Source organism: Eublepharis macularius, chromosome 13, assembly GCF_028583425.1.
Source record: "Eublepharis macularius isolate TG4126 chromosome 13, MPM_Emac_v1.0, whole genome shotgun sequence".
Lineage (NCBI taxonomy): Eukaryota > Metazoa > Chordata > Lepidosauria > Squamata > Eublepharidae > Eublepharis > Eublepharis macularius.
In genome coordinates this window covers 42,202,429-42,222,161 of record NC_072802.1, presented here as the reverse complement: position 1 = coordinate 42,222,161, position 19,733 = coordinate 42,202,429, and the positions used below count along the sequence as shown (strand labels likewise).

The following is a 19,733-nucleotide window of genomic DNA, read 5'->3' as shown; positions in this document are numbered from 1 at the left end:
TACTGGAATAAATAGTCTTTAAGATGCCACTGGACTTCTGTTTTGTTCAAATTCTAGCCAAATATTTTCCTAGCAGCAGTTGGAATCTATTTTGGATATTTTTCTGTCAATGCTCTGAAGCTTGAGGTGATACAGTCTGATCTGCCACCTAATTTAGCTGTGTGTTTGCACTGCAGAGCTGCCAAGTGACCTCCAGCCCAGCAGCCCCAGTCCTCTGCCACTGTTTGGTAGGGCAGCATTGCTTATCATATCACTGCAACATTCTAGGATTCCACAGAAATTCTATGGCAAAACCATAGCATTTCAGTGGAATTCTATAGTGTCACCTGGCATGATGATGTCAGTTCCAGGTTTGTTCAGGGCAATTTACTTGTTCCTATCCCCCACTGTCTCATGCCAGTTGCTAATGCTGGGCTGGCAACCCTAATACATTCAAATATGTAGAATGCCTTAGATTGCTAAACGAGCTGAGAGTTTCTTTGTAGAACATCCAATTGCACCCTGACCCTATCCCTCAGTTCCTCATCTCAGCTCAAATTCACATGCACCATTTAAAACCCTTTTTAGCCTGTTCTCACTATCAATGTGTGCAAAGCAGAAAGGCACTTCTACATACACTCGCTTCGGGCTTCAGAATCCATCAAAAGGCTAAGTTGGAAAGCTGATTTAAAATTCTATCAACCTCCCTACACTTTACAACGCACATGCAATTTTGGTCCGAGGCTTGTTTGTCCCTTGTGCCCCCTCTACCTTCTTGCTCTTCGGACACAATCCTATGATGTTCGGAGAAGACTTTTGGTCACCTCCTGTAAGTTAACATGCAAACCAAGCTTTGCTTGCCTGAATCCTGGAAGCAGCAGTTTTCCTTTTCAATCCCAACACCAGCCAACAAAATGCCTGCCACCAACCTAGCTTAAGGTTATCTTTTCTTTCTGAGCATATTACAACCCTTCACTCTTCCAGCTAATGGAGACCAAGAATGCGAAAAGGTGGTGGAAGCAATTATGCTATACAGACAACAACTGCACATTTAGCAATTAGAGCCACTCTACGTTGGCAAGCAGCCTTTTAAAAATGACGTTATCAAGGCTGGACTTCCGAAGAGTCACTGGTCAGGGTCCTGAATACTAGAAATTTCTTTTTAATAGAAAGACGCAGTTCAGCCCTGAAAAGCAGAACCTATTTTAGACACCCTTGCTTCCCCACAATGCCATATCAAGGTTTCCTTTAGAGATTCCACAGCTGGCTCCCTGTACTGTTACAAAGCCAGAAAACCACCAACAATAACACTAAAAGCTCGAGCTGGAAAAGTCAATTTTAAAGATGAAGAATGTCATAAAAGTGTGCTTATTTAATAAAGTTTACCAAGGGCTAAGATGCAAGCCAACAGCTGGAGACTTTGCAGACAGATTGTTCCAAAAGAGAAATAGAGAGAAATATAAAAATTACATGTTTTTAAAAAGCACAGACGGCAACATGCAATTGTCAAGTTGGCATCCTGTGCAGACAGCATCATGGTCTCTGACCTCTCCTCCCTGAATGCACCTTTAATGAGTTTTGTGGTCCAAGTTATGATCCCATGAGGAGAGGCAGAAACAGTGACAGCTAGATTAAAAAACTCTCCTGAAAATTCAAGCTATAATGATCTATTTAGGTAAAGGTAGTCCCCCGTGCAAGCACTGAGTTATTACTGACCCATGATGGGCGGATGTCGCATCACGACATTTTCTTCGCAGTCTTCTGTTACGGGGTGGTTTGCCATTGCCTTCCCCAGTCACCTACACTTTACCCCCAGGAAACTGGGTACTCATTTTACCGACCTTGGAAGGATGGAAGGCTGAGTCAACCTTGAGTCGGCTACCTGAACCCAGCTTCTGCCGGGATCGAACTCAGGTCGTGAGCAGAGCTTGAGCTGCAGTACTGCAGCTTACCACTCTGTGCCACGGGGTTCTAAATGATCTATTTAGCCAAGGACAAAGACAGGCTGTATCGCGTTATGATTATATCAGTTGCAGGTTTGCACCAGAAGTAATGTCAGAGCAAGAGCAATTTACATGCTCTCTCTTTTTAAAAGAACATTTATGCACTTTATTTACACAAATATCTGGAAGAACTAAAGGAACACTAGAAGCAATTTGTGGTTAATTTCAATTTCAAAGGTGCAACCACACACACGCACATGCACAACTGTGAAATGTCTTCACTCTCACAATAGTGTAATCAATGCTTCTTTAGAAGTTCGGGCATAGACTTTTTCTACCAGGGTTATTTATTTATGTATGAATGCTAGAACATTCAAGAAACAATACAATAGGGTAAGGATTGCAGAAATTTGAAAACAAGTAGAAATCTGATACAATGATGAAAATAATGCTGAAACAAAACACAAGTAAACTGACCTATTATATGGTGTGGACCTATCCAGTAGGAGCATGCTTACAGCAACAGACTGTGCACAGTAGTATAGTCTAAAGTCCCTATCTCCTTCCAACGCATCTCACAGAACATTTCCATATAGCAAATCCTATTACCTGTGGAAAAAAGCTCTAAAAAAAAGAACTGTTCTCTCCTAAAATCCCTGAAATAAACGTATACTGTACCCAAACATAAGGGGTCTTTCTAATCAAAATGATCTTTAGCATTTTCAAATAGCCACTCTATATTCTGAACAAATTTTCTAAAATGGAAGGGAATCCAAGATTCAGAAAACCTGGAAATCCAACTCACATGAGCAATGGTTTCTATGTCTGCGTAGCTGGCTGAGAAACACACACGCACACAAAGCCTGACCTGAATTGTAAAAAGAAATCCCAGAGATTTCACAAGGCTTTCCTGTAAAGTCCGATATCAATCAGGGCACGAATACTTTGAAGTTGGGTACAACAAAGCTAGAATTCCAAAGTATCCTTTTGATCTCATTAATGAGAGGAATCGACAGCCGGCAATGGGGAGGGGGACACACTTCACAGAACAACTCCAGCAAATGCACCGTTCAGAAAGACTACACATTTAAAACGTGTTGTGCGTTTCCTTTTGTTAAGACAGAAATGTAGTGATTCAACAAATCAAGGCAGTCTATCAGTAACATGCACCACTGCAAAAATCAAAAAGATGCAAAGTGGAGGGAAGGCTAGTGGGAATCTCCCTCCACCAGTGCAGAGCAACCTACCATGGAATTCCCAATGGCAGCCCTAGACATGAACAAATCTTTTTACAAACACACAGCAGATTTAGTCAGACCCCTGGACCACCTAGCCCACTGCTCTCTGTTCTGACAGGCAGCGACTCTCCAGGCACAGTCTCAGAGTGCCTAACCACACATTACACTGCCTCTGAGTCAACCCTGAGTCCTGTCAAACCAAGCAAGCACCGGTTAGTACTGGTTAGTACTGCATTCAGACCTCCCAGCAATCTTTGAAAGTTAATTCTCAGGTGCGGGGGGTGGGCTCAATTTGAACTGGAACCACGAGACATGGAAAGAGGGCTTATGAGTCTTTCCTCAGTCTTTTCTTGTAGGGTCTCCAGGTCCCTACATAGGGTCTCCAGGCCCCTCAGTCTTTCCTCGTAGGATCTCCACGCCCCTAATCATCCTGGTTGCTCTCCTCTGCACTTGTACCAATTTGTCCACATCCTTTTTTGAAGCGAGGCCTCCAAAACTGTACACAATACTCCAGGTGGGGCCTGACCAATGCAGTATATAGTGGGACAATGACATCCTGTTACATGGACGTTATGCCTTTGTTGATACCCACCGAGATTATGTTTGCCTTTTTTGCTACTTCATCACACTAACTGTTTATATTTAGCTTCCCATCCACCTGTATCCCAAGATCTTGTTCACATACACTGGACAGCTTCCAATCAGACATGATGCCATTGACAACTACTCTGGGTGCAGTTATCCAGCCAGTTCCCTATCCATCTAACCATCCTAAAGTCCAGCCCACCATCCATCAGTTTACCCATCAGAACATCATGAGGAACCTTGCCAAAAGCTTTACTGAAATCCAGATAAACTACATCGACAGCATTCCCATGATCCAGTAAGCCTGTCACTCAGTCATAGAAGGAGATGAGGTTGGTCTGGTAGGAGCTGTTGGGGACAAATCTATGCTAACTTCCTTGTATAACCATGTTGTCTGTCAGATGCCTTTAACATCTGTTCCAGTTTCTTCCTGGGACAGAGATCAGGCTGACTGGCCTCCAGTTCCCAAGATTGGCTTTTTCCCTTTCTTGAAGACAGGGATGGCATTTGCCCTCCTCCACTTGTCCTCCAAGAGGCCTGGAAGATGATCGACAAAGGGTCTGCAGGCTCTTTTGTAAGTTCTTAAACACTCTCGGGGGCACTCCATCAGGCCCAGGCAATTTGTACGCATCTACTACAGCAAGGTGGTTGTCCACAACTTCTCTGCCCATGTCAACCAGCAGCCCTGAAGCCATGTTTTGCCTACTACCATCTCTAGGTGAGCCTGTTCTCTTCTTCAGGGAGAAAACTGGAGTAAAGTAGGTAATCAGCTTTTCTACCTTTTCTCTGTCAGAGTTTCTCCATTTTCACCCAGCAACAGCAACTAGGTATCGCCCCCTCTCCCTTCTGTCTGTTCCTCATGTATCTGAAGAATGTCTTTTTGTTGTGGCAACCCCCTGCCCCTCGCCAGTCTCAGCTCATTCGGAGCTCTGGCCTGATGGCTGCCCTACAATACCTAGCTACCCCTAGATACTCTTCTTTGGATGTGTTTTCTTCCCTCCATTTCTGGAATATCTCCCTTTTCCTCCTTAGTTCATTACAGATCTCTCTGTTCATCCACAATGGCTTCTTAGATCCTCCGCCACATCTCCATCTTGCTGGAATGGTGATAGCTTGAAAACTCTTCTTTTAGGAGAGCCCACCCTTCACTTGCTCCTTTCCCTTCCAGTATTTTTATTCATGGAATAACTCTCATCATATCTCTAAGTTTACTAACATTACCGATGGGCTACAAGTAACTTTCCCCTATCGTGTAAATATCAGCAGCTCACGATCAGGACAACAGCACGGTAGGGAAGGCTTAAGGGTAAACTGGGTACCCATACACCCAAGAATCAATTTTCCAAAATCAGCAGGAGTTCCAAGCACAGAACTCTAGGTGCACATCTGGTTTGTCAGGATCTGCAAACAGCATAACATGTGATTAGGCCCTCGGGAAGAGATCTTTCCCAACCCTGCTCCCCAAGGTTCTATAAAAGGCAAGAATGGAATCCAGACTTTCGTGCGTGTGTTTGGGAATACCTATCCACTGCATTCTCCTCCAGGCCTGCCCCCCCCAACAAAACATGCCCTCAAGTCACATCACAAACTTAGAGATATGCACAAATCTTAGAAGTGTTACATTCCCTCAACCTGAATTCACAGGACCATCATTTCTACTCCTTGACCTGCTTACTTAGATCCGTTAGAAGTTTTTTATTGGCGCTGACACACTGGTGATATTACTGACTGCTGTTTTATCTGTTAGGATATTGTACTGGCAGCTGCTTTCTGAATTGTTTTTAGCTGTTGCAATTTATACTTTACTGTTCATCGTGTTTGAGTCTGTTTTTTATCTCATCACTGTAAGTCACTATATATTAATAAATGATATTTTCTAGAATAAAATAAAAATGAATCATCTTCTGCCTTACCAACCACACATAACCACCAAACAGTTCCTTTAGTTATGATGGCTCAGAAGGGCATGGTGCAGCAATTTTTCCAAACAGAGGCCAAGAAATCTCTCCAAATTCTGACCTACCACAGCTAGAGCAAGACAGGATCAGATAGATGCTTCCCATTTTCCTCATTCACTGGGCTGTCCAGGCAGATGTTCACATTGCAACCACAGAACAGGCAGCAGAAAACAGCAGAACATTTTTTGTGTGTTGCCCATCGTCCACAATAACTCATGTTCTATCCCAAACGTATTTCCTTTTTCTAACCTTTCCCCCATTTCCAGCCTTGTCTCTCGCCAAAAAAAACCAAAAAAACCCTATTCAAGACAGATTTTGAAACCATAAATTTTAACCTCTTCTAGATACTAGGTACTAGATATGCCTAGTTTTCAGACATTATTGTGCCAGCAAAATTAGGAGCTTCTTTTCTGTACAATGATAGGAAACACCTTCATTTAGCTTCCTTTTCTTAATTCTAAGAACTCCAGACCTCTGAATGGACATATAGACAAACTGAGAAGGAAAGAGGGGTGGAGAGGACACTGAAGGAAAAAAATCAATGTAGAAGGATTGGATTACAGTAACTTAATATTCCTCCCATCTTTTAAACAAAAATCAATGTTCTGTACTTGTCAAAGAAGTGTCACCAAATAAAGACATCTGGAAGAGATGCAAGAAAAAAAAACTTTTGCAAGACTTAAATTACTAACCAACCAGACTGACGCAAGTCAAAAAGAAACATTAATTAAGCAAAATGCAAAGCAGAAATTACAAAAGATTCATGATCTCGTCTGGAAAAATGGAACCACAACTACACTGATATCAAACGGAAGTCACTCATTAACAAAATAGTTGCAGGCGGATTTTATCCAACTATCCACTTTTTAAAACCTTCCAGGAAAACGGCAGCAGGACAGACTGACTCAATGTTTAATGCATACAGCCTTTCCACCAGGTAAGAAGCCACTGGGTTCACAAAGCAGCATCTTACCAAACAGATTACTGTAAAAATACTTGCTGCAGTGAAAAGACCATACAAGCTTCAAGATACACATAACTTCTCAACCCAGCAAATCATGCATACACTTGCTTCTAAGCTTTTGCTACAAGACTAGAGACTTGCCTTTAAAATACACACAAACAAGATTCTAGACCAAATACTGAATTTCATGCTTACAATGGGTGATTACTGAAACACAGTGCGCATACATACGCATTCACCACTGCTAACATAGAAGAAACACAGGGGACTGGCTCACATGAAGGATTTTCAGTTATTTCTCTCTCCAGGAAGAGACATCCGTCCATTGGGGGTCCCAGAAGAAGTCATAAAAGGCTGCAACAGGAGGGGGGGAGACCTGAAAGTTATACTCCATGGACAGAAATCCTTTCCATATGTAGAAGTTCACCATAGAATCCAACCAAATAGGAACTTAATACATAAAGGAATTTGAGTCCAGTGGCACCTTAGAGACCAACAACATTTTTAGGGTATGAGCCAATTGGTATCTGAAGAAAGGAGCTCTGATGCTCCAGAGCTCATACTCTGAACATCTTGTTGGTCTCTAAGATGCCACTGGATGCAAATCCTGTCGTTCTATTGCAAACCAACACAGTTACCCATCTAAAACGAATACATAAAAACTCCCCAAATTGCTTGCATATTGGAGTGCAACTGTGACACCTGGAGGGCTGCAGTGAGCAGCAAAACCTGCAGATGACATCCTCTCTACTTTTTAAAGCCACTCTTCCTCCACATATGCTGCAATATGAGGTAAGTTCTCTAGAAAGAACCCACATGACTAAAGAGGAAATACCTACAGAACAAATGCAGGGTAATAATGGCAGTGGTAGACTAGAACTGACCAGAACCAGGTTCAAATCTCCCACCCAGTCATTAAGCTCACTGTCCTCTCGGTCTAGCCTTCCTCACAGTGTTGTTGCAAGGATAAAAGAGAAGAGGGAAGAAACAGGATTGCTTTAAGTTCCTTGGACAAAAGGCCAGGATAAAAAAGATAGAAATTTATTGTGATTCTGTAAGAGAATCAGAAAAGCGCAAAACATGGCATCAGGAACAGAATTCAGCTTTCTGAGAATCACATCTTTCATTTTTTTAAAAACAAGCACATATCTAATCCTCATGGCTGTGAAGATAATAGTGTGGTCAATACCTTCAAAATTCTCAAAATCCAGAAAAGTGACTCAATAGTTTCTAGAATGGAGATGGGGGGGGGCCTTCCATATTCTGTACTGCTCCTTTGCCAACACAAGCATAACTACAGTATCTTATGCAAAACAGTTTTAAAACAATCTGCAAAACAATGCAATTATGCGGCGTAAGAGAGAGTGTGTGAACCGTTTCAATTTGTGTAATTTATTACAGGTCACAGAATTGAGCTCGCTTTGGTGCAGAGTTAATTTCTTTTGCTTTTAAAGCATAGAGTATGCACAGAATATTGATCACAATGTGGAAATCCACTGCCAATCAATGTTTATGAAAAGCCAACCCAGAGATGCTGCAGGAGACTGAGGCAGATGATAAGAACTACAAGCAAGTTTCCCAGGCATTGACGCAGGACTGCCTACTCCTCTATGAACCCACCTGACAGGGGCATCTTCTGAGATCCTGTTTCAGGTGGCCCCTCCTTCAGAGATTACGCAGCTAGCAACTCGGAAGAAGGCCTTCTCAGTCACGGCACCAAAAATCTGGAAGTCTTTTTTCCAGGGAGACTCACCTGTTGCTGTCTTCTAACTGCAGGTGCAGACTTCTTTGTTTTTTGTCTGGTGTTCCCTCAGAGATCGCTCTATCCTGGTCTATGTTTTAATTCCCAGTTTTACGTTTCTATATGGGTTTTTCAGCTTGGTTTTAATTGTTTTAATGATAGGCTTTTCTTTGTTTAAATGGTTTTTAAAACGTGTTTAATCTGTTAGCCATCTTGGTGGCCGTGTTGAGGACAGAAAAGCAGGGTATAAATTTTGTAAATAAATAAATAATAAAGAGAGCCTAAAAGAAAAAAAGGAGGAGTGGCTAAGAGGCTGGGGGTCAGGGGTGGCAAAAATACTGCAGAGAGCACAACAGACTATCACAGAGGAAATATTTAAATGAGCAGAAGGGTTATTCTTTTGCCCTCATTTCCCACTGTATCACGTCTGCGTACGATGGCGCTTCGTAAAGAAAGGCACGCTCTTCTGATAAGACTGAAGCACGCTGCAGCTTCTGGTGTGCACTACATCATACGTGTTTCTGCCTCTCATGAGCAGCAGGAGACAGAGGGAGATCAGCAGCTCCAAAACCCTCTTGCACCCAGGAAGCCCCCGTCCATGCAGGATTCAGCCACAGAATCTCTGTGCAACACAGTGGGTCCCAGCATGCCTTCTGGACGCACTCAGCATTCAACCAGAGTTCTAACCAAGCCCCCAGACGGCCAGAAAGGATGCTTGAAAAAACACACTCAGCTGAGCACTGTAAAGGAAGATGGGCACTCCTGGCCAAATTAACTTTTATGGTGGCCATCCTCCATTACGGACCTTTTCATTCGAGACCTAAAGATAAGCCTTAATAAGATCCTTAAGATTCTTCAGACCAGAGTCTGGCCCAGAACTTACAGAAGCCTATGGGATTACAAGAGCAGAAATACACATTATTTTTATATGGGGGCACAGGGGGCAAACAGCAAGGAAAGGAACTTGCCCAGGGCCAAACAATACATCCCTATCCACATGCCCCGGCAATCCAAACCCAGCCTTCTACCAACAGGATCACGCTGACAGCAAGGAGAGCCATCACAGCAGAAACATCAGAACACTGGCACGCCTGTGACACCCACAGAAATTCATCTCAGGGTATTCACAAATCTTCTGAAGGAGGAGACAATTGTTTATTAATCTGCCAAGGACAGGAGCCATCTCTCTTTCTCATACACACTCACACATAGACTTAGGGCTACTGAGAATGTAATGTCAAAGACCCATCTGTTTGTCTCTGTTCTTTTGGCATCAGAGCTAACAAAGCCATTCATGAGTGCTGCCAGCACTTCACAGAAATTGTGCACACTGAACGTGCACATAAGAGAGCTCTTCTAATTCTGTAAAAAAGTTGACTTGCTATTGACAAGAACACCTGAAGCATACAGCATTCAGAAAAGTTTTTTGTTTTTTAAAATGCTTCCCTGAACATTTCTGTTTTGCACATATGGCAGTATGGTAGAAATGAACCAGCAGCTGCCAGGCTTGCCCATTTGCTGAGTGGCGCCTTTAGATGGCTTTGTTCAGATGAACAAAGATGTAGCAGAGAAGCATAGGATGAGCAGCAACCTCGTGGGTATGTAAGTGGAAAGCACGACAGAAATGAGGATGGCATTTACTGGGAGCCCTTGTTTTAAGTGTTACTAGTAAATGTCAGAATTTGCTGACATTTCCCATGAAAATCTTACCAAAAGATTGTAAATAGTCACCCACAGCATAAAAGAGCAATCTCTAGACAACCAGGTAAAATTTGTGAAGTAGAACATGGGCAGGAGAGAATTATCAACTGCTATTAAGTCTGTATGAACAGGTAGGCAACGAGAAAAAATTAAGAGCTAGTAACTTATTTGCAAAAATTGAATTATGTCAACAGAGTGCCAGTGAACATGCACAGACTGCCTTTCCCTCACCACCATGGGATTCAAATGGTCCTGAAGAGCAGTCTTTGTAATATCAAAGCATCACATCTTGGGAAGTTGGTGCCAAGCCAAGCCACACAGAACTCAGTGTAAGCAACACTCTTCCTTTCTCCTTTACCTTTGCACATATCCAGGGTAGCTGCAGACCGCAGAAGGAGTTTTAGTTTAGAACTGTCTCTGACATGGTAGTTCACATGCTCACGCGTATGGACAGCAATACAACTAAGGTTCAGAATCACTGGATCCTGGAGACATCTGACCTCCCGCCTCACAGACTAAGAATACCATGAGCAGATTACAAAGTGTGCATGCACGGGCATTGACAGGGCACCGCACAGCACTGCCAAGCTCCCCCCACCTTCACCCCATCTACAACTTAACCGTGGCAAGACGTTCCTCATCACAGCTCCTGCAGCAAAAAGAATCCTATTACACATTAGAAGATTCATTGTCAACAGGGAGCCAATCTTTAGAACGCTAATAAATCCCACCCAGAAACTTCTGCTAGCACATCTAGAAACCCCCTGGTACAAGACGGCACTCAAGAGAATTAAAGCTTTCAAGAGAAGCACATGCATTAAAGAGGCAAGGAGGGGTAATTATTCCAGAGATGCTTACTTTTAATTACTTAGCTGGGTAAGAGCGTATTTGAGATTACTGAAGTGCTGGCTGTAAACCTTGCATGTGTTTGAAATTGCTCCTGCTTGCCACCAACTCCTTTGTTTATATTAATCCAGGAGTTCTCAAAAAGACAGAACCGGGGATTGAAAAGCAACAGGAAAGCCACCCATTCCTATGCTTCAACAGGATCCTCTGACCAGCAATCTCCTTCGTATCAATTCAGTTCTGCAAACCTCGGTCCTGCAAACACAGACCAGCAGCTTGCAAACTGGTCCCAAGCAGCAGGGCACTTGCAAAACCAAATAGTTCCAGCTGCCTCAAGCAAGTCAAGCGGAGCTATTTATACTTCATGCAATGTATATATAAAACATCACCAAATGCCATACAATGAACAACATTATTGGTAATTCACAGAAGAAGCGACTGTCAATTATATTGGCTGAAAAAGCTTAATGGAGCCTCTGTGTTCGGAAGCCCCATATTAGGCACAGAGCCTTCTCAATGGTGGCCCCCGGGCTACGAATTCCATCTGTAAAAAGAATTGCTTCAAGCAAGCTCTTAAGCGTTATCTTCAAAGGTTACTAAAGAAATAATCCTGACTCTCTATTTGTGTAACCTATTTTATTATATGTTTAAATTTCAATGTATTGTTAGTCCATCATAGCAAAACAAAGAGAGTCTTGTAATAATTTGAAGGCCAACAACTATATTGTTGCAATTATATTGTTGATCTATTATCCACATTGTCAGACACATGAAGTGTTGATCCTCCATCTGGCACATATATACACCTGGTCATGGGGAAGAGGGAATAAAGGTCTGTAAATCAATGCTTGCAAACTTTTTATCCCCGTGTCCATCTACCACCACAGCTGACAAAAAGTTCACAAAAGTTGATGCCACGATAAAGTGGTTATCCTTCAAGGCCCTGCTGAATTTTCTTTTTTATTGCTTCCAATGTGTTTTTTTCTTTTTCAACGAGTACCTTGAGGGCCCCTTGTGGTCACAGGCAGGATATAAATCCAATGAATGAATGAAGAGAAAACTGGGCCAAGTTGCTCACATGATATTTTGCACGTTATCCTGCAATCTCAAAATCATCTATCTGGTCACCGTTGGAAGGATTCTGGACCTAATGACCATGGAAAAGGTGAAGGAACAAGCTGGCCCATCTCATTATTTAGATAGCTCTACTGAATATCAGCCCCATTCGAAGCCTACACAGTCCCTTTTTTGAATGCAGGAGGCAATAAATCCACAATCAGTTTAATACTTTTGGCTTCAGAGATCCCACAGACTTGGGAACTGCCTCCCTCCACTTTCTTGATGGTCCCCACCTGAACTCAGAAATAGCTCATGCTTCCCTAGAAGTAGCTGAATTCATGTTTGGATGATAATAATTTTCCTCCAATCAGGAACTCAAGAGAAGTGCCAAACTGGGCGGTGCCACAACATGCCTCATGTTTTCTTGGGTACATCCACCCACGCTTTGAATTGGGTACATGAAATACCCTTTAGTCAAGAAAGAGCAGCCATTCCATCCAACCTCGCAGCTGAAAAAGAAAACCAGCAAAGTGCTCCAGCAGACTTCACTGCTCATGCCTGGCCCTCTTTTTCTGGAGAGCTGGGAGCAGAAGAGGGAGCGCCACGTCAAAGTGTGCGTGCGTGTACTGAAGAGTTTCAGGTGTGCCAAAATGCATCCCTGAATCCTTTCAAAGCCCTTCGTGACTGCATGTCCTTGGACCAGCAGCTGCCCTTGCTGCCAATCTTGAAGGCCCAAGAATGGCTGCTCCAGATCCCAGCAAATTCCTAGTGGATGCTTGCCAGGAGACAGGACCATATGCTAGCTCTGCAGTCATCCATCATCAGGACAGATCACTGTTCCCAAGGAAAGCAGCCTTTTCCCTCAGCCGGCATTTCAGACTTAAATCTTCTAAGAAGCGCTGGCATACATCCTACACAAAACCTGCAAATCGTACAGAGCTCAGAGAACATTTCAAAATCCCAGAGGCCCCACATCCATTTTTGAGACACTGGCATCAAATTTTTAGTTCCCTGCCCTGCACAAGGCTGAGTAAATACTTCAGATGCTTCAGTACCAGCATCAAATTTCTCACCACCTCAGAGACCAGCTGCCAGAGCCTATTTATATTCATCATCCGTGTGTATAAACACCCTTAAACGCATCAAGGTAGCTTTGTCAGTACAAAGGGGACCCCTACCAGCCTTTACCAAGAAAAAGACTAACAGCTGGGGCCATTAATTCAGTCACACTTTAACAGTTTCAAAAAAAAAAAAAGAGGAGGAGGAGGAGGAGGTGGAGGCAGCCTCCGTAGTTATAGAATGGTGTAATTTACTAATTTATGTAAAACGCTTGTTGTCGCCTTTGGAATTTTTACCCACAATTACTTTTCAGCTGCACAGTCTCAAGTCTCTCACATGCACACACATGGACTAACACACAGGAACACACACACACACACACCGAGACATCATCCCACCATCTGTACTCTCCAAGTAGTTTATTGTAAGTTTCTGGCAGCAAATCAGACACCTCTGGATCAAGAGAAACGAAGCAAAAGCTATGTGTGAACAGGAAGAAGCTTTCTTTGTCGATTCATTTATTCAACAGTCCATACTTCAGCATTCTAGTCAGCAAACCCTTTTTACAAAAGGACTGGGTTATGGGGAAAGACAGCCCACACTTTGGTCCCAATCTTCCCGAAGTGTACCTTCCCGAAGTGCACCACGGCAGGTTCCACTCCCTCATCATACATCTTTTTCCTGTGGATTGGCAATTGAAGGCCAAGCTGAGGATGGTAGTTAGCCCAAGGGTCTCCAGTTGCCAATCCCCCTCCCTCTCTGTGTAAGAGCACTTCCTTGAGAATGGAAACCCTACAGGTTTTGCAAACAAAGAGGTGGTTTGCAATTCTCTAAATAGATCTCAAATGATGCCCATCAAAGTTAGGGTTTTTAAAAAAGATATTTAAACCCAGTTTGTGTACCATTGTACAGAAATTCCCCAGGGACCCACCAAGATGAAGCACAAAGCAGCCCATACCCAAGATCATGTCAGAACTGGGTGATACCACTGGTTGTCGTCTTTTTTTATTTTTTCAGCATTGCTTCAAAAATAGATGAGAGTTCACTGTTGGAGGTTAAAAGGAAGAGCCTGTTAGGAGTCAGAGGAATCGCTGCTCCTGCCACAAGTCACCCACTACCCTCGTTTCCAGTACTGCCCCACATTTTCTTTTTAAAAGGTCACATTTTTCCATTAGGGTAGAAGTTAAACTTTTTAACCCAGTGATTCTAGGTCATATTGTTGCACAGATAAGGCATAGGTCCATCAATACTGTGCTTTATTTGGCAAGACAGGCTGTTCTTCCACTTAAGTATACAAAAGCCATCTTCCAGCAACTCCCAATAACTTGCAAGCTCTTTAGGAAGAATTCAGGTAACTGAGGGTTTCTGAGACACAGGTTAAGCAAAGGTCGATAGGCTGTTTTCCCCCAGAAAGGAAGCTAAGATCCACAGAGTGCAAATCAAATGGATGGACACTTTAAAAGGCTCGGCAAAGCAGATGAGAGAAGCAACTTACACTTAACAGTTAAGAGAAAGGTGTGAGGTGCACATATCGGTAGCAGCGCTTAATATGGACTGCATGTTCAGTCCTTTGCTAAGGCAGAACAATTTCCTGCCTGCACTTCCTAAGGGATGCATTCGACCATAAATGCAGTACTGCTTTGACCTTATGGTGTTTATTGTTGTTCTAACCATCCCATACCCAGTGATACAAAAGCAATGGCTGAGCAGGCAATAACATGGCAAATGAGGTTCAGTGTAGATTTGGAGCAAGGTGAGGCACACTGCAGCCCAAACTCAAATATATGTTGATGAGGTCTGACCTGTAGGAGATCTTGGGGAAAGAGACCTTGGGGATGTGCTGGACAGTTTGATGAAAATGTTGATTCAAACTAAGCCAGCAACAAAAAGGGCAAACCTCATGCTGGGAATTATTAGGAAAGAGGTTGAGAATAAGATGGACAGAGCTGCAACGCCCTGGTGTAGATTTACCGTGTGGCCTCATTTGGAATACAGTGTGCAGTTTTGGTTCCTGTACCTCTAAAGAAACATTGCAAATCTGGAAAAAACTAAGAAGAGATGAGTAAGATGAGTAACAGGTTGGAACACCTTTCCCATGAGGAAAAGCTAAAGAGGTTCTTGACAGAGAATGATTTTCTGGACACATTTCAATCTGGTTCAGGCCAGGGTTTGGAACAGTGTGCTTTGGTCGCCTTGGTTAATGGCCACCTCTGAGAACTAGACAAGGGGAATGTGACTTTGCTCGTCCTGCTGGATCTCTCAGCAGCCTCAGATGCCATCGACCATAGTATCCTGCTGAGCCACCTCTTGGTGCTGGGACTAAGGGACACTGTTTTATGATGGTTCAAGTCCTATCTGAGAGGTCAGTCTCAGAAGATGGGGCTGGAGGACTCCTGCTTTGCTTCCAGCCAGTGGCCTGTGGGATTCCACAAGGTTCCATCGTATCCCTTATGCTATTTAATATCTATATGAAGCCCCTGGAAGAGGTCATCAGGTGGTTTGGGCTATGGTGTTACCACCACGCAGATGGTACCCAGCTCTACAATTCTTTCTATCTAATTCCATGGATGCTGTTGATGTTTTGAACTGGTGCTTGGACTCAGTAATGGGATAGATGAGGGTGAACAAGCTGAAACTGAATCTTGACAACACAGAGGTTCTCTGGGTTAGCAGAAAGACAGATTAGGAATTTGAGATCTCTCTTGTCTTGGATAAGGTTATATTTACCTTGAAAAGCTGGGTTCAGAGGTTGGAAGTATGGCTTGACATAGCAGACACCTTAGAAAACCAGGTGGTTTTCTAAGTGGTTCCGAGTGCTTTTGCCCAGTTTCAGTAGGTGTACCTGTTCCTGGCTCAATCAGAACAACAGATTGAGGAGGGACAAAAGGAAGTAATTACATTGTGAAATTCAGGGGCTACTAGCACAGACAGCTACAAAAGGAGATTAGACAGATTTCAACAGTGCTTGGCGGATAGATGGAGCTTTTTCTCCCTCTCCCACAATACTACAACTCAGGGGCACTCAATGAAGTTTTTGGGAAATTGGTTCAGGGCAAACAGAAGGCAATACTTCTTCACTCATCAAGTTATTAAACTGTGGAATTCACTGCCAGTAAAGGTAGTGATGATACAAACATAGCTGGCTTTAAAAGGAGATTAGACAGATTTATGGAGGAGAGGTCCATGGCTACTAGTGCAAGAAACTAGAAGGAGTTCTGAACTAATGGCTTACTGTATTTATGCTTTCTTGAATGATCCATACCTGAATTTGTTTTCTTTTAACCAACACGCAATGTTAGCTTCCATCCAGAGTAGCTAAATGGAAAGATAGGTTAAAGGAATAAACACACAGGTAAACATGGCTGGGTGTGTTTATATCCACTTGAAGGCAGCGCAAAGTCAAATGACAATAAGCAGAGGAGTCTGTTCCATTATTTGCAATGAACACAAGCTACAAGATACTTTTCCCAGTTTGCAGGCAACTCAAAGGGACGTGTAAGCAATTGCCTGCCCCACCTCAACCCTTCTACTGTAGCATCCTGGCTGCAGAGACAGGCCAATTCCTACCCCGTTCCTAGAAAGGGGGAGGGCATAAACCACTTGGGGGTATACTACCAGTAAAGGCAAGGAGAGGCAGGATCTCCTTTACCACCTGTCAAGATTCTCCAGTTTGAAGCTGCATCTAAAGACAGCCTAGGTACATAGGGAGATGCACCTGTGTATGAGTGGGTATGAGCAGAAAACAATGAGGTGCTTTTGAATTTCCTTGGTGTAAGCATAATAAACATTACTTCTGTCTTCAAGAATTTACTGCCTGGATTTCTTTCTGGCTTTCTACCATACCTATCAAGAAAAATCGTGTTGGGTCAGCGTAGATTTGGATGGCGGTCTGATTGCCCTTTTAGCTCATTATCCTTTTAGTTCATTTACGCTGAGCCTAAGCACATCTTGCCTTGATACTAGCCATGGAGACTGAAGGGAGTTTCCATATAGAGGCAGCACATCTCTGAATACCAGTGCTAGGAGGCATCACTGGGGAAAGACTTCACCTCTATGCCCTCTTTGTTGACCCTCCAAGGCAGCTGGTTGATCGCTGTGTGAAACAGAATGCTAGACTAGATAGACCACTGGTCTGATCAAGCCACACTTTTCTTGATGTTCTTGATCAGTATAGAAAAGTACGGGGCACGTGGAGCTTCTTGCATTCACTAGAGCCTTGTAGAGCTCTAAATTACAACCCGTTAGACAGGTACGTAGCTAGTTTATGCAAGCACACAAGTTTTACACCCACATTATGCAAGTCAGTTGAACTTCCAGAAATATCAAATGCAAAAAAAAAAAACCACAACCCACCACCAAAACCTTGAAATCAACTGTCAATTCAGAGTTCATAAAAACTTTCTTATATTAAGTAGTTTGCAAAAGGAAAGATGCCAAAAGCCAGAAAGGTGGTATGCTCCAAGTCTCATGCCAATGGATATTTAAATCTCTAATTGGCCCATTACTGGTTTTTCACAGCTCTGCATAAGTGCCCCCCCTGCCCCCGATCCAAGCAACTACATACTGAATGAAGATACACAAATACCATACAAATTTGGATACTTTACACTGACTCCTTTTGGAAGAAGAGATAGAGCTTGGCAAGATTCAGGAAAAAGAGAGAGAAAACAAGTACTTTTAAAATGTGAGCTAATTCACGCACAAATACACTTATGGGCAGACGTACATACGAAAATGCCAAGATAAAAATGTCATTTATTGATGACGATTGGAAAGAAAAACTGTATGCTGTGAAAGGAGTGGGAAGAAATCTAAGGAAAAGCTTTCGAGAACCACAGCTCTATTCATCTGATGCATCAGACGAAGAGAGGTGTGGTTCTCAAAAGCATATGCTATAATAAAGTTGGTTAGTCGTAAAGGTGCTACTGGACTCTTTACTATTTTGCAACTACAGACTAACACAGCTAATTCTTCTGGATCTTGCTTTATTCTGGCTACTTTGGACACATCAACCCAGGAAACATTAAGCATAAGAGAAAAAATAGTATGCATCCCCCCCCAAATGTTCCTAAGTCCAAAAGAAATTTTTAAAAGCTTCAAGTCTCAGCACTCTAATATCACTGCTGGTGCTGTAGCATAGCGGTTAAGTGGTTGGTCTACAAATAGCACTCTGCTGGTTCAAATCCCACTAATGCCATGAGCTCAGTTGGTGGCCTTGGGTAAGCCACTCCTCTCAGCCCCAGCCCCCCAGCTATACTGTGGGGATAATACTGACTTGTTTCACTGCTCTGAGTGGGGTAGGCACTAATGTGTCTAGAAGACTGATATACTGTTATTATTTGCTTGTCATTTAATACTCCTACCTACTTGTTATAGCCTGGCCATTGTGATGTATAAGGACATTTCAACCTAGGTGTCTATGTAAGAATTTTTTTTTTTACTTTCCTTTGTGAATGTTGGATTTATTCTCTGTGAATGCTCAGGGGTTAAGCTCAAACTGTCTTGACAAACAGTCTGGGCAAAAGACAAGCTGAAGAAGTGGGCAATAAAGCTACAGCCTTTCCTTTCCCTGACTTAAGCATTTTGACAAGGAGGCTGTTGGGTAGAAGGGAGGCATCCATTCTTTGAGAGACATTGGGGGAAGTTATTCTTAAAGAGCAGGCACACTTTCACACACAAAGGTCTGAAAAGAAGTGACCAGCCACATGGTAAACTGACGCAAACAACCAGGGCTTTTTTTCTGGGAAAAGAGGTGGTGGAACGCAGTGGGTTGCCAGCACAGGGGGCACCTCTTGGCGGGAGGTAGTACCCCTGGTACCACAAGCATGTGCGCAAAGTGCGCGCATGCTCCCAGGACTGCACAATGACATCACGCTGGGTCAGCTGGAACAAGGGGGACATTTTTTAAAGTTTAAATAGCCCCAGCAGCGCGGAGGGCAATCGAAACTCCCCTCTGTCTAGAGAGCAGGGGGCAGGGCCACCAGCCATGTGACCATTTTCAAGAGGTGCCGGAACTCCATTCCACAACATTCCTGCTGAAAAAAAGCCCTGCAAACAACTAACCTGAAACTTTTATTTCTGCCTGTCTCTTTAGATAAGATAGGCCAGACTGTTATCAGGAGCAAGTAGGAGCATGAACATCATCCCCATTCTGCAGTCACTCCATTGGCTACCTATCAGTTACCGTGTTCAGTTCAAGGTATTGGTTATCACATACAACGCTCTTCACGGCCTTGGCCCGGCATACCTATGAGACCGCCTCCCTCCCTATGTTCCTTTACAGTAACTTCGCTCATCTGAACAGGGTCTCCTGCAGGTGCCATCCTGCACATGGGTGAAATCAACAGCAGCCTGCACACGGGCTTTCTCTGTGATGGCCCCTTCCCTGTGGAACAGGCAGCCTAAGGTCAGGAGAGCCCCCGCTCTTCTAGCTTTCTGCAATGATGCAAAACCAAATTATTCAAAAAGGCTTTTGTATTGTAGGGAGGGGTCTCAGTTGCTCTGCTAATGAGTTAGGGACCATAGACTTCACTCATAGATTTCACCAGTACGTTGCCTTACATACTATCTGTTTCTTTGAATATGTGTTCCTATATCAGCCCTAGAATTGCTTATGTTCTGTTTCAGCATTTCTTCAACTCTGCTTTGGATTCTTGCTAA

At 43.3% G+C, this 19,733-nt stretch overlaps 1 protein-coding gene across 1 annotated transcript in view; it reads right to left on the bottom strand.

The window, feature by feature from the left end:
- The window catches only part of HS6ST2 (heparan sulfate 6-O-sulfotransferase 2), a 175,356-nt gene that overhangs the window by 142,209 nt on the left and 13,414 nt on the right, over window positions 1-19,733 (bottom strand). The window lies entirely within an intron of this gene.